Consider the following 9,176-nt stretch of genomic DNA (forward strand, 5'->3'; position numbering starts at 1 on the left):
GCCATCGAGGATTTGGACAGGTTGCGTGGACGTCTGCGACCCACCACATGTTTATTGGACCCGTGTCCCTCCTGGCTTGTACTGGCATCCTGGGAGGTTACGCGCGACTGGCTCCTGGGCCTGGTGAACGCCTCGTTGGGTGAGGGGTCTCTACCGGCCGCCTTGAAAGAGGCGGTGGTGAGGCCCCTGCTCAAGAAGCCTTCCCTGGACCCAACGGACCTAGTCAATTATCGTCCAGTCTCCAACCTTCCTTTTTTAGCGAAGGTTGTAGAGAGTGTGGTAGTACAGCAGTTCCCACGTCACCTGGAGGAAAATGATTATCTAGACCCGCGCCAGTCCGGCTTCCGACCCGGGCGCAGCACGGAGACGGCCTTGGTCGCATTGGTTGATGATCTCTGGAGGGCCAGAGATAGGGGTTGTTCCTCTATCCTGGTCCTATTAGATCTCTCGGCGGCGTTCGATACCATCGACCATGGTATCCTGTTGCACCGGCTAGAGGGGCTGGGAGTCAGGGGCACCGTTTTACGGTGGTTTGGCTCCTACCTCTCTGGTCGGACGCAACGTGTGTTGACAGGGGAGCAGAGTTCGACCCGGAGGCCACTCACATGTGGAGTGCCACAGGGATCGGTGCTCTCGCCTCTCCTGTTCAACACATATATGAAACCGCTGGGCGAGATCATCCGTGGTTTTGGAGTGGGATATCATCTGTATGCTGATGATACTCAGCTATACATTTCCACTCCGAACCACCCCAATGAGGCCGTCGAAATGATGTCCCGGTGTCTGGAGGCCGTACGGGTCTGGATGGATGGCAACCGACTAAAACTCAACCCTTCCAAGACGGAGTGGCTGTGGCTTCCGGCCTCCCGGTTCAACCAGGTGCTTCCATCTCTGGCCATCGGGGGCGTCCAACTAGCCCCCATGGAACAGGTGCGCAATTTGGGCGTCCTCCTGGATGCCCGGCTGTCCATGGATAACCATGTAACAGCCGTGGCAAGGGGGGCGTTCCATCAGGTTCGCCTGATGCGCCAATTGCGCCCCTTATTGGACCGGGATGCCCTACGCACAGTCACCCATGCGCTAGTGACGTCTCGCCTGGATTACTGCAATGCTCTCTACATGGGGCTTCCCTTGAGATGCACTCGGAGACTACAGTTGGTCCAGAACGCGGCCGTTCGGGTGATTATGGGGAGGACTAGATACTCCCCTGTAACACCTCTCCTGCGCGAGCTGCACTGGCTGCCTGTGGTCTACCGAGTGCGTTTCAAGGTTTTGATTATGATCTTTAAAGCGCTCCATGGCACAGGGCCTAGTTATATGCAGGATCGCATCCTGCCCCACACATCCCTACGACCAATTCGCGCACACAGAGAGGGACTTCTCCGGGTGCCGTCCGCCAAACAGTGTCGGGGGGCGACACCCAGGAGCAGAGCCTTCTCTGTGATGGGCCCAGCCCTGTGGAATGACCTCCCCCGTGACATCAGGATTACTTCCGATCTCCGCTCCTTCCGTGTACAGCTGAAGACCCACCTCTTTCAATTATCCGGCCTGGCTCAATCGCAATCGTAATTTTCCCATTCCTCCAAACTGTTTTTAAATTGTCCTTAAATATTAATTTTTATTGGGTTTTTACAATTGGGGTATTTTAAAGTTGATTTTTAACTGTCTATTGATGTAATTTGTTTCCTCCTCCGTGTATGTATGTAGGTATGTTGTGTATGTATGTACGTTTGGTGTTGTTATATATTTTTTATGTTTTATGCTCCATTGTACGCCGCCCCGAGTCCTACTTGGAAAGGGAGCGGCTAATAAATCCAAATTTATTATTATTATTATTTCAACCTAACTTAAAAATTAAATTGATCAAATAAATGATCAAAAACAAATCACTTTGTTGCCCTTAAAGGATGGGATAATACAAATATTACTGTATCTTAACTTCCATTATATTTGAACCCTGGCAATAAACTTAGAATAGTGTTACTTCAAGAGATAACCATTTTACTCATTATCTCAATGACTTTATTTCTCCAATGTCTTAGCTGGGAAACAATTAAAAACATATAGCTAAGGCATTCACACAGATGGTTACCTAGTTGGGTAATGAAATTTCTGCAAACAAACAGCCAAGCTCAGAGAGCACAAAGAACTCCACAGTTCAACTCAGATATTCTTTTCTACAGTATATAGATACTGAGATTGTTAGATTGGGTAATGGAAAGGCACACGAGGCTAAAGGCAACAACCGCTCTTTGCTAGAGTACAACAAGTAAGAACAATCCAGTGAAGGTTGAGTCTGACAGCAGCCCTTTTATAGGGAGCTGTCAAACCCTTTGGCCAATGAGATTAAACTTCTTTTCCTGCCGGAACAGAGGACCTTGGTGGAAACCATTATAGCTGAAGCAAGTATCTAACACCCCTCTCCTCTTAGATGGAATAATCCTACTCGTTACGTAGTCACGCAGGTAGGCAGGCTTTTTGGTAGCTCTGCCAGACCTGCGCAGTTCAGTCAAAGGGTGTTCTTTGGGCAAGTTGGACGGACCTGTTTGCTCCGCAGTTCCGCTTGGTGGAATGTCCTGGAACCTTTCACAGGCTGTGGCTGGAGCTTCTAGAGCTGGTTCGCTCGGAGCTCGCTGCGGGACTGCAACACAACCAGATAAGTTTCCCGATACCCTCGGGCTTGAGCTGTCTGTGGAAGGAGTGAGTGTTTGCTCCGTTTGGGTAGGGCTTTGGCTAACTCATGCAGGAGTTACCTCTAGTTGTCTAAGAGTGGAGTTGGAGAGGCGGCCACAGAGTAGATCAATGTGCCTTCTCCAATTCCGACTGTCCTCGAGCTCTACAAGATAAGAGCGAGGCCCGGTGATGCCTATCACTGTGGCAGGAATCCACAGAGTTCCCCTGGCATAGTTGTGGGCATATACCAAGTCCCCTACACTAAAATTCCAAATCTTGCTTGTGGAGTCAGGGGGTTATGTGGCAGAATAGTTTTGGTATAGCCGGTCTAAGTGGGACCTTAGCTGGCAACCCATGAGAAGCTCAGAGGGGCTTCTCCCTGTAGTGGCACTGGGTGTGATGTTCTGAATTAACAAACAGTGGTCAACCCATGTTTGCCAATCTCCCAGGCCCATCCTGGATAGGGCCTCTTTTGCAGATCTCACCATTCTCTCCGCCTGGAGGCCGGATGGAATGGCGCGACCAGGGCATGTCTGATTCCCTGAGCTGCTAGGAAGGTCTCAAATTGCATGGCCATGAATTGCGGCCCGTTGTCAGAGACCAGGACATCGGGCAGGCCGTGCATGGAGAAAAATCTCCGTAGTACCTTGATGACCACTTCTGCCCTAGTGGAGGTCATCAGGACTACCTCTAGCCATTTTGAGTAGGTGTCCACAACTATAAGGAATGTCTGGCCATGAACTGGTCCAGCAAAATCAATGTGACCCTAGACCATGGTGCTTGAGGTCTCTCCCACTCCTTAGCGGGTGTGCAGGTAGCCACCCATTCGCCGATCTCCCTGTGCATGTTAGGCCACCACACGTAACTCCTAGCTGAAGACTTCATCCTGACAATTCCAGGATGCCCTATGTGTAAAGCCTCTAATACTGCAATGCACAGTTTGGATGGAACAACGACCTGGTTCCCCCACAGGAAACAGCCATTTACAATAGATAATTCACCATGCTTGCAAAAGTACATTTTGAAATCAGACCCAACCGACCCCTTGGGCCACTCCCTCCACATTCAGTTCAAAATTCGTTTGATGGTGGAGTCCTTTGCAGAGTGGCGGGCAACATTACTGGACGAAACAGAACCAGTCTCAAGGCAGTCAATGAGGAGGACTGGCATCTCGGCGGTAGGGTAAGCAAGAAGTTTAGGCAGCGGGCAGCGGCTCAAGGCGTCGGTGTGCCCCAAAGTGGAGCCTGGTCAGTGGATGAGACTGTAGGAGTAGGCAGCTAGGAAGATGGTCCATCTGGTCATCGGTGGTGATTATGACACTGGAGTAGGTCAGTCCCCAGCCAGTAAGACCAGTAGCGGTTTGTGGTCCATAATTAGTTCGAAATCATGGCCATATAGGTACTCATGGAACCTCTTTACTCCGGCCACTGCAGCCAAAGCCTCACGGTCTGGGCAGGTACTTTATGATCCTCATATTGGTTTACATGGTGCAGATCAAGTCAGTTTTATATAGAAGTTTGCATTAGACATTTTCTGAAACAATGGCATGAAAGCCAACAAATTAATACATCAACAATGAATCCTGGTTTATAGGAATCTCATTTTGTTCTTGTTTTTTATTGGACCTGCACCCAAGCTTATCTTATGGCTTTACCTTTAATGGGGAAATTTAATGCGTGGGAGAAATAGGTGACAAAGGCACCTGCTTATTCCTGATTGTGCTATGTTTGTGCACATGAAAAGTTTAAAGTGATTTCTAGCAGAATAATATGTATGGTATAGGAACTATTCATTCAGAGACAAATTAACAAGCAGATAAGGGTGAACAAAACAAATGTTCAGTGTGTTTTAGTTTATTATCAACAGCTTTTCAGAAGTGGACCCTGAATGACCTGAAGAACAACCTCGGGACAAATCATTATGGAGAAAATCTATCTATGGGGGCACTAGGTGTCAACATTGACTTGATACTTAATCAAATCAATCAATTTTCAGAAGTGGAGTTAAAGCATCTCACCATAAATACTCATCACGTTTGAAAAATGAAAGTTATAAAGAATATCATTAATTTTAAGCTACCAATCCAATTTAATAAGCTCTGTGAACCAATAATTATTTCATATTTTCATATTATAATAACCTATATTAAAAGGTTTAAAGGTTTCCCCTGTCCAGTCATGTCCGACTTAAGAGGGCAGTGCTCACCTCCAATTCACAGCAGCAGAAGCTGTGTTGTCTGAAAGACATTTCCATCAACAAGTGGCCAGCATGAAAGTGTGGAATGCAGTAACCTATCCTGGTGAAGCAGTACCTATTTATCTACTCACATTTGCATGCTTTCAAACTGCTAGGAGCTAGGGCAAGAATGGGGACCCCCCCATTGCAAGTTGCTTGAGCCTCGAACCTGGGCTGTCACTTTCCAGCTGATAAGCTCAATGCCTTAACCACTTGAGCCATCACACCCCCAATAAAATATAAATTTATATTATAATAAAATAAAACTATAACATGACATATATATAATTAAAGTGAGCATGTTTGGCAATGAATTAAGTAAAATCATAAATAAAGTGGGTCCTGTTTTAGCCAGAAGCTTTCTTAGCTTGCCTCATAACAAGCCTGGCAACATTGAAGTGGTATTCTCAAACTTAAATGACTATGCCATCACGCTAAATTCCTGTTGGAAAATTCTTCAGTTTGGGCTCAAGTCTTCATGCCATGTGATCTTTCATATGCCAAAGTTGTTTGTTTTATTTGCTACCACTTTCTGTTTAATCTTACATTCATTTTCCTCCGTCCTATTTATCAAAGTTTTGTAAGTTATATGTGGAACTTTCATTTTAGAAATGAATATTGATGGTATATTATTACAGGGGACTGTAAAACACTGTGAAGTGGTATATAAGTCTAAGTGCTATTGCTATTATCAACAATTGTTATAGTTTGCATAATCACTTTAAAACTGATTGTGTTGGCTGATGGAATGATAAACACCAGCAGCTTCTAATCATGATGACCAAATGAAATATTGTATCTCAGAAGCAGAGAAACAAACCATATTGTGTGGGTAGAATGGCTTTGATTTAGAACTTTAGACTTTAGAAAGTCATTCTGCAAGGCATATAGGAGATCTTGATTTATAGGAGATCTGGATATATATATATTTCTTTCCCATCATCATCATTATTATAGGTGATCAAAGATTTTGTTTATTGATGTTTATAAAATGTATGTAGTGTCCTATTGCGTACACATTTGGGTACTACTTTTATTTATTAAATTATATTATTTATTATATTTATATGCTTTCCAATTCCCAAACAACTCTAGGTAGTATAAAATAGATGGTAGATTATTCTGTAATTCTTCTGTATTATGGCTATGTCCATTGGTAGATAAATGAAATCAAGATATATACAATTTCAGAATACCTAAGCAGAGGTGACTGTTTTCACACAGAACTCTACCTCTGCTATGCCTTCCTTTATTTTAAGTTCTATGGTCCCATACTTTTCTATGTGGAGGAGCTGTCCTAGCTTCCTAATAAAATTGGATGCTGATTTCTATACCTTTTATCTCTATGGTATCTTCTTGACTTGATTTTCCAAGTGCATAAACGTTTATGTGGAATATGCTGCATCCCCTTGAATTTTAGATTTATGTCTCAGGCAAGCCATGGTTATAGGCAAATCCTGCATCTGTGACTTTTTAAAAATTAAGTTAATTGATGGTGCTATGTATTAGATTTTATTCATACCTTGAAAAGAATGAATCTTAAGGGCACGCCATTGTGACCAATGGACAGAGAGACATGTATCAGCAAGGAGAAATACAATATATGTAAATATGAAAAGGCAGAAGCAATTGATTTCTACAGGGTTGCCTTCATCATTAATATTTTAATTCCTTTGTTGCAAAGCTTTATGAAAGTAGCTACTGTCTTGTGTCATCCTAGATAAAGGAAACAGACTTCATCTATTTGATAAGGAAGCTTAGTTTTTATGTCCTGCTTAAATCCTATCCACTGCATTCAAAAGTCATTATAAAATTCATCTTCAGGCCTGCTGTTTATGGAAGTAAGTATTTTCTTACAAGATACTGATAGTGGTGACAGCTTTCATGATTCACGGTCCCTTAAAAACAGGCAAACAAATGAAAGAAGTAGCAGAGATACTAAAGATGAAATCAAACACAATCAACAAACCTCTGTGTATTTTATTTATCTATGTTTGCAAATAAAGGGAACAGTTAGCAGTCAAGCGAACATTTTTATCTAGTTGAAAGAAAATGTGAGCTTTTCCCATTGTTTTTAAACTGATAGTGTTAATTTATAGAGAAATTCCAATTACTGAGTTGTCTTAAGCTTTTGTTCCCGTCATATTTCATTTATACATACATACTCTCTAATGATCCTTTACAAGGTACAGAAGCAGAATTTGAACCTCACCATCTGTTCTGCAGCTTTGGGTTTTGTTCTTAGAATTCAACTTGAAGTGAATTATTGGAAAATAAAGAAACAAATCCCAGATAGGAGCTGACCCCCTGCAGCCTTAATCCACAGAAATAAGGTAGGTCCCTCTGGGCTTCTTAAGTGTGATTAGTTGGACCATAATTAAAGAAATTACGAAGGAAGTCTTCTGCTTCAACATGATTATCCCAACCAGAATGCATAGGAGTCACGTCCTAAGAATCTCTACTGTTCGGACCATTATCATGCCTAGTTTGCATGGATTTATATACATACATACATACATACATACATACATACATACATACATACATACATATGCAAGAGTGGTGGGTTTCAAAATTTTTGGGAACTTCTTCTGTAGATGTGGCCTGCTTTGTGGGAGTGGCTTGCTGCCCATGTGGCCAGGTGGGAGTAGCTTGCCATCCATGTGACCGGGTGGGAGTGGCTTGCCGCCCATGTGACCAGGTGGAGTGTCCAAGACGATGTCACCGAATTCTTTGCCCCAATGGATAAACTACAATAAGTTTAAAATAAGTACACAAACAATAAAAGAGCTACTTACAGAAGGAAGATGACTGTCCTTGCCTGTCTTCAGTCTCACTGACTCCAATGAATGGCCTCCACAAAGAAGAGACACAGAAATGAATTCTTCCATTGCATGCACTGCATTAGGATGAAACAAGCACACAAAACAATAAAGACAGCTACTTACAGAGGGAAGATTACTGCCTTGCCAGTCTTCAGCACACTACCACCTCACCACCTTGCTCCAATAACCTGCACAAAGAAGAGACACAGAAAGGAGGATTTTAATTGCTTACACTACTATATTAAGGATGAAACAAGCACACAAAGCAATAAGATAGCTACTTACATAGGAAAGATGACTGTCCTAGTGATCATACTCTGTTGCCTCTTCATCCTGTTAAATTATACTAACTGCAGAAGAAATAAAACAGTATTGGACTCAATTGCGGTTGTAAGTTGAGGACTACACTACAGGTAACAGAAGGGACCTCTGTTTTCACCCAACAATGTACAGTCTTTTCAGGAAGGATGTCCCCCAACAAACAGGAAAGATATAGTCTTTCATCCAAGAAGTTAGATCAAGATTGAATGTCATAGGTAGATTCACAGAGCAATACAGATTTCTTTTTCTGAAATTTAGTTCTCAGTTCAAAAAAACAGGAATATATGAATTAGGTTCGTACTTAGGTCGATCCAAGTAGCTATTCAAGAGTTAGTGGTTAGAAGCAATGGTAAAGCAAGATATGGATTTAAAACCAGAAATATTTTGTTGGCTATTTGAAAGGGAATATAATACATGTTTAATTTTACACATGTTAGCAGCTGCTCGAATTGTGTTTGCACAACAGTGGAAAAACAGAGATATGAAAATGAATAAATATTAGAATGTGCAGGAATAAATAAATTGACAATTAAAAACAAGAAGGCTTTGAATACTTTTTCACATGGGATTTGTTTTAGCAATTGCTAACTAACAGAAACAGAAATTAGAAATCTAAAAGTATGAAAGAAAACACCAATTAAGGAAAGGTCATTAAAATGTATATGGAAATATTATTAGTACTTGATCATTATTAATGTGTAGATAACTGCAGGACATTACACACACAAACTATGACAGTGCCAGGAAATCATCCAAAAATAACAATTCCCTCCCCCAAAAGACTGCAGATGAAACCAGTTTTTTTCCCTAACCCTAAGATCAGGAAAGACAAAGCCACTGGAATAAAAACCTGGAAATTATAAAGGACAGTGCCAGGAAGCTCACAGAACCAGCAACTACCTCACAATTACCTAAACAACCAGGTATCACACAGAAACACACAAAATCTGGCAAAGCTGCCTTGCACCAACCTGGCCTGCCCATAGAAAAGCAGCCACTTTGAGACACGTAAACCATGCACCAACCTGCACACTTAAAAGCAACATATTGCATCACAAATAAACCATTTGAAAAAAGGAATAACATTTCTTGTAATAAATATATTCCATAAACAATAAATAA

General features: G+C 42.3%; 1 long non-coding RNA gene across 2 annotated transcripts; it reads right to left on the bottom strand.

Annotated features, from left to right (window-relative positions):
• Nucleotides 1-2,327: 2,327 nt before the first annotated feature.
• Nucleotides 2,328-7,922, bottom strand: LOC309388006. 2 transcript variants are annotated; one of them, XR_014174705.1, is made up of 3 exons: nucleotides 7,874-7,922; nucleotides 7,707-7,762; nucleotides 2,328-4,206 (listed from the first exon to the last, which is right to left on the bottom strand). It is a non-coding gene; the product is annotated as an uncharacterized lncRNA (long non-coding RNA). The 2 variants fall into 2 exon arrangements; XR_014174706.1 differs by having other exon boundaries at nucleotides 7,857-7,922.
• Between the last annotated feature and the right edge of the window lie 1,254 nt (nucleotides 7,923-9,176).

This window comes from Natrix helvetica (genome assembly GCF_964273705.1).
Source record: "Natrix helvetica genome assembly, chromosome: 2".
Classification (NCBI taxonomy): Eukaryota; Metazoa; Chordata; class Lepidosauria; order Squamata; family Natricidae; genus Natrix; species Natrix helvetica.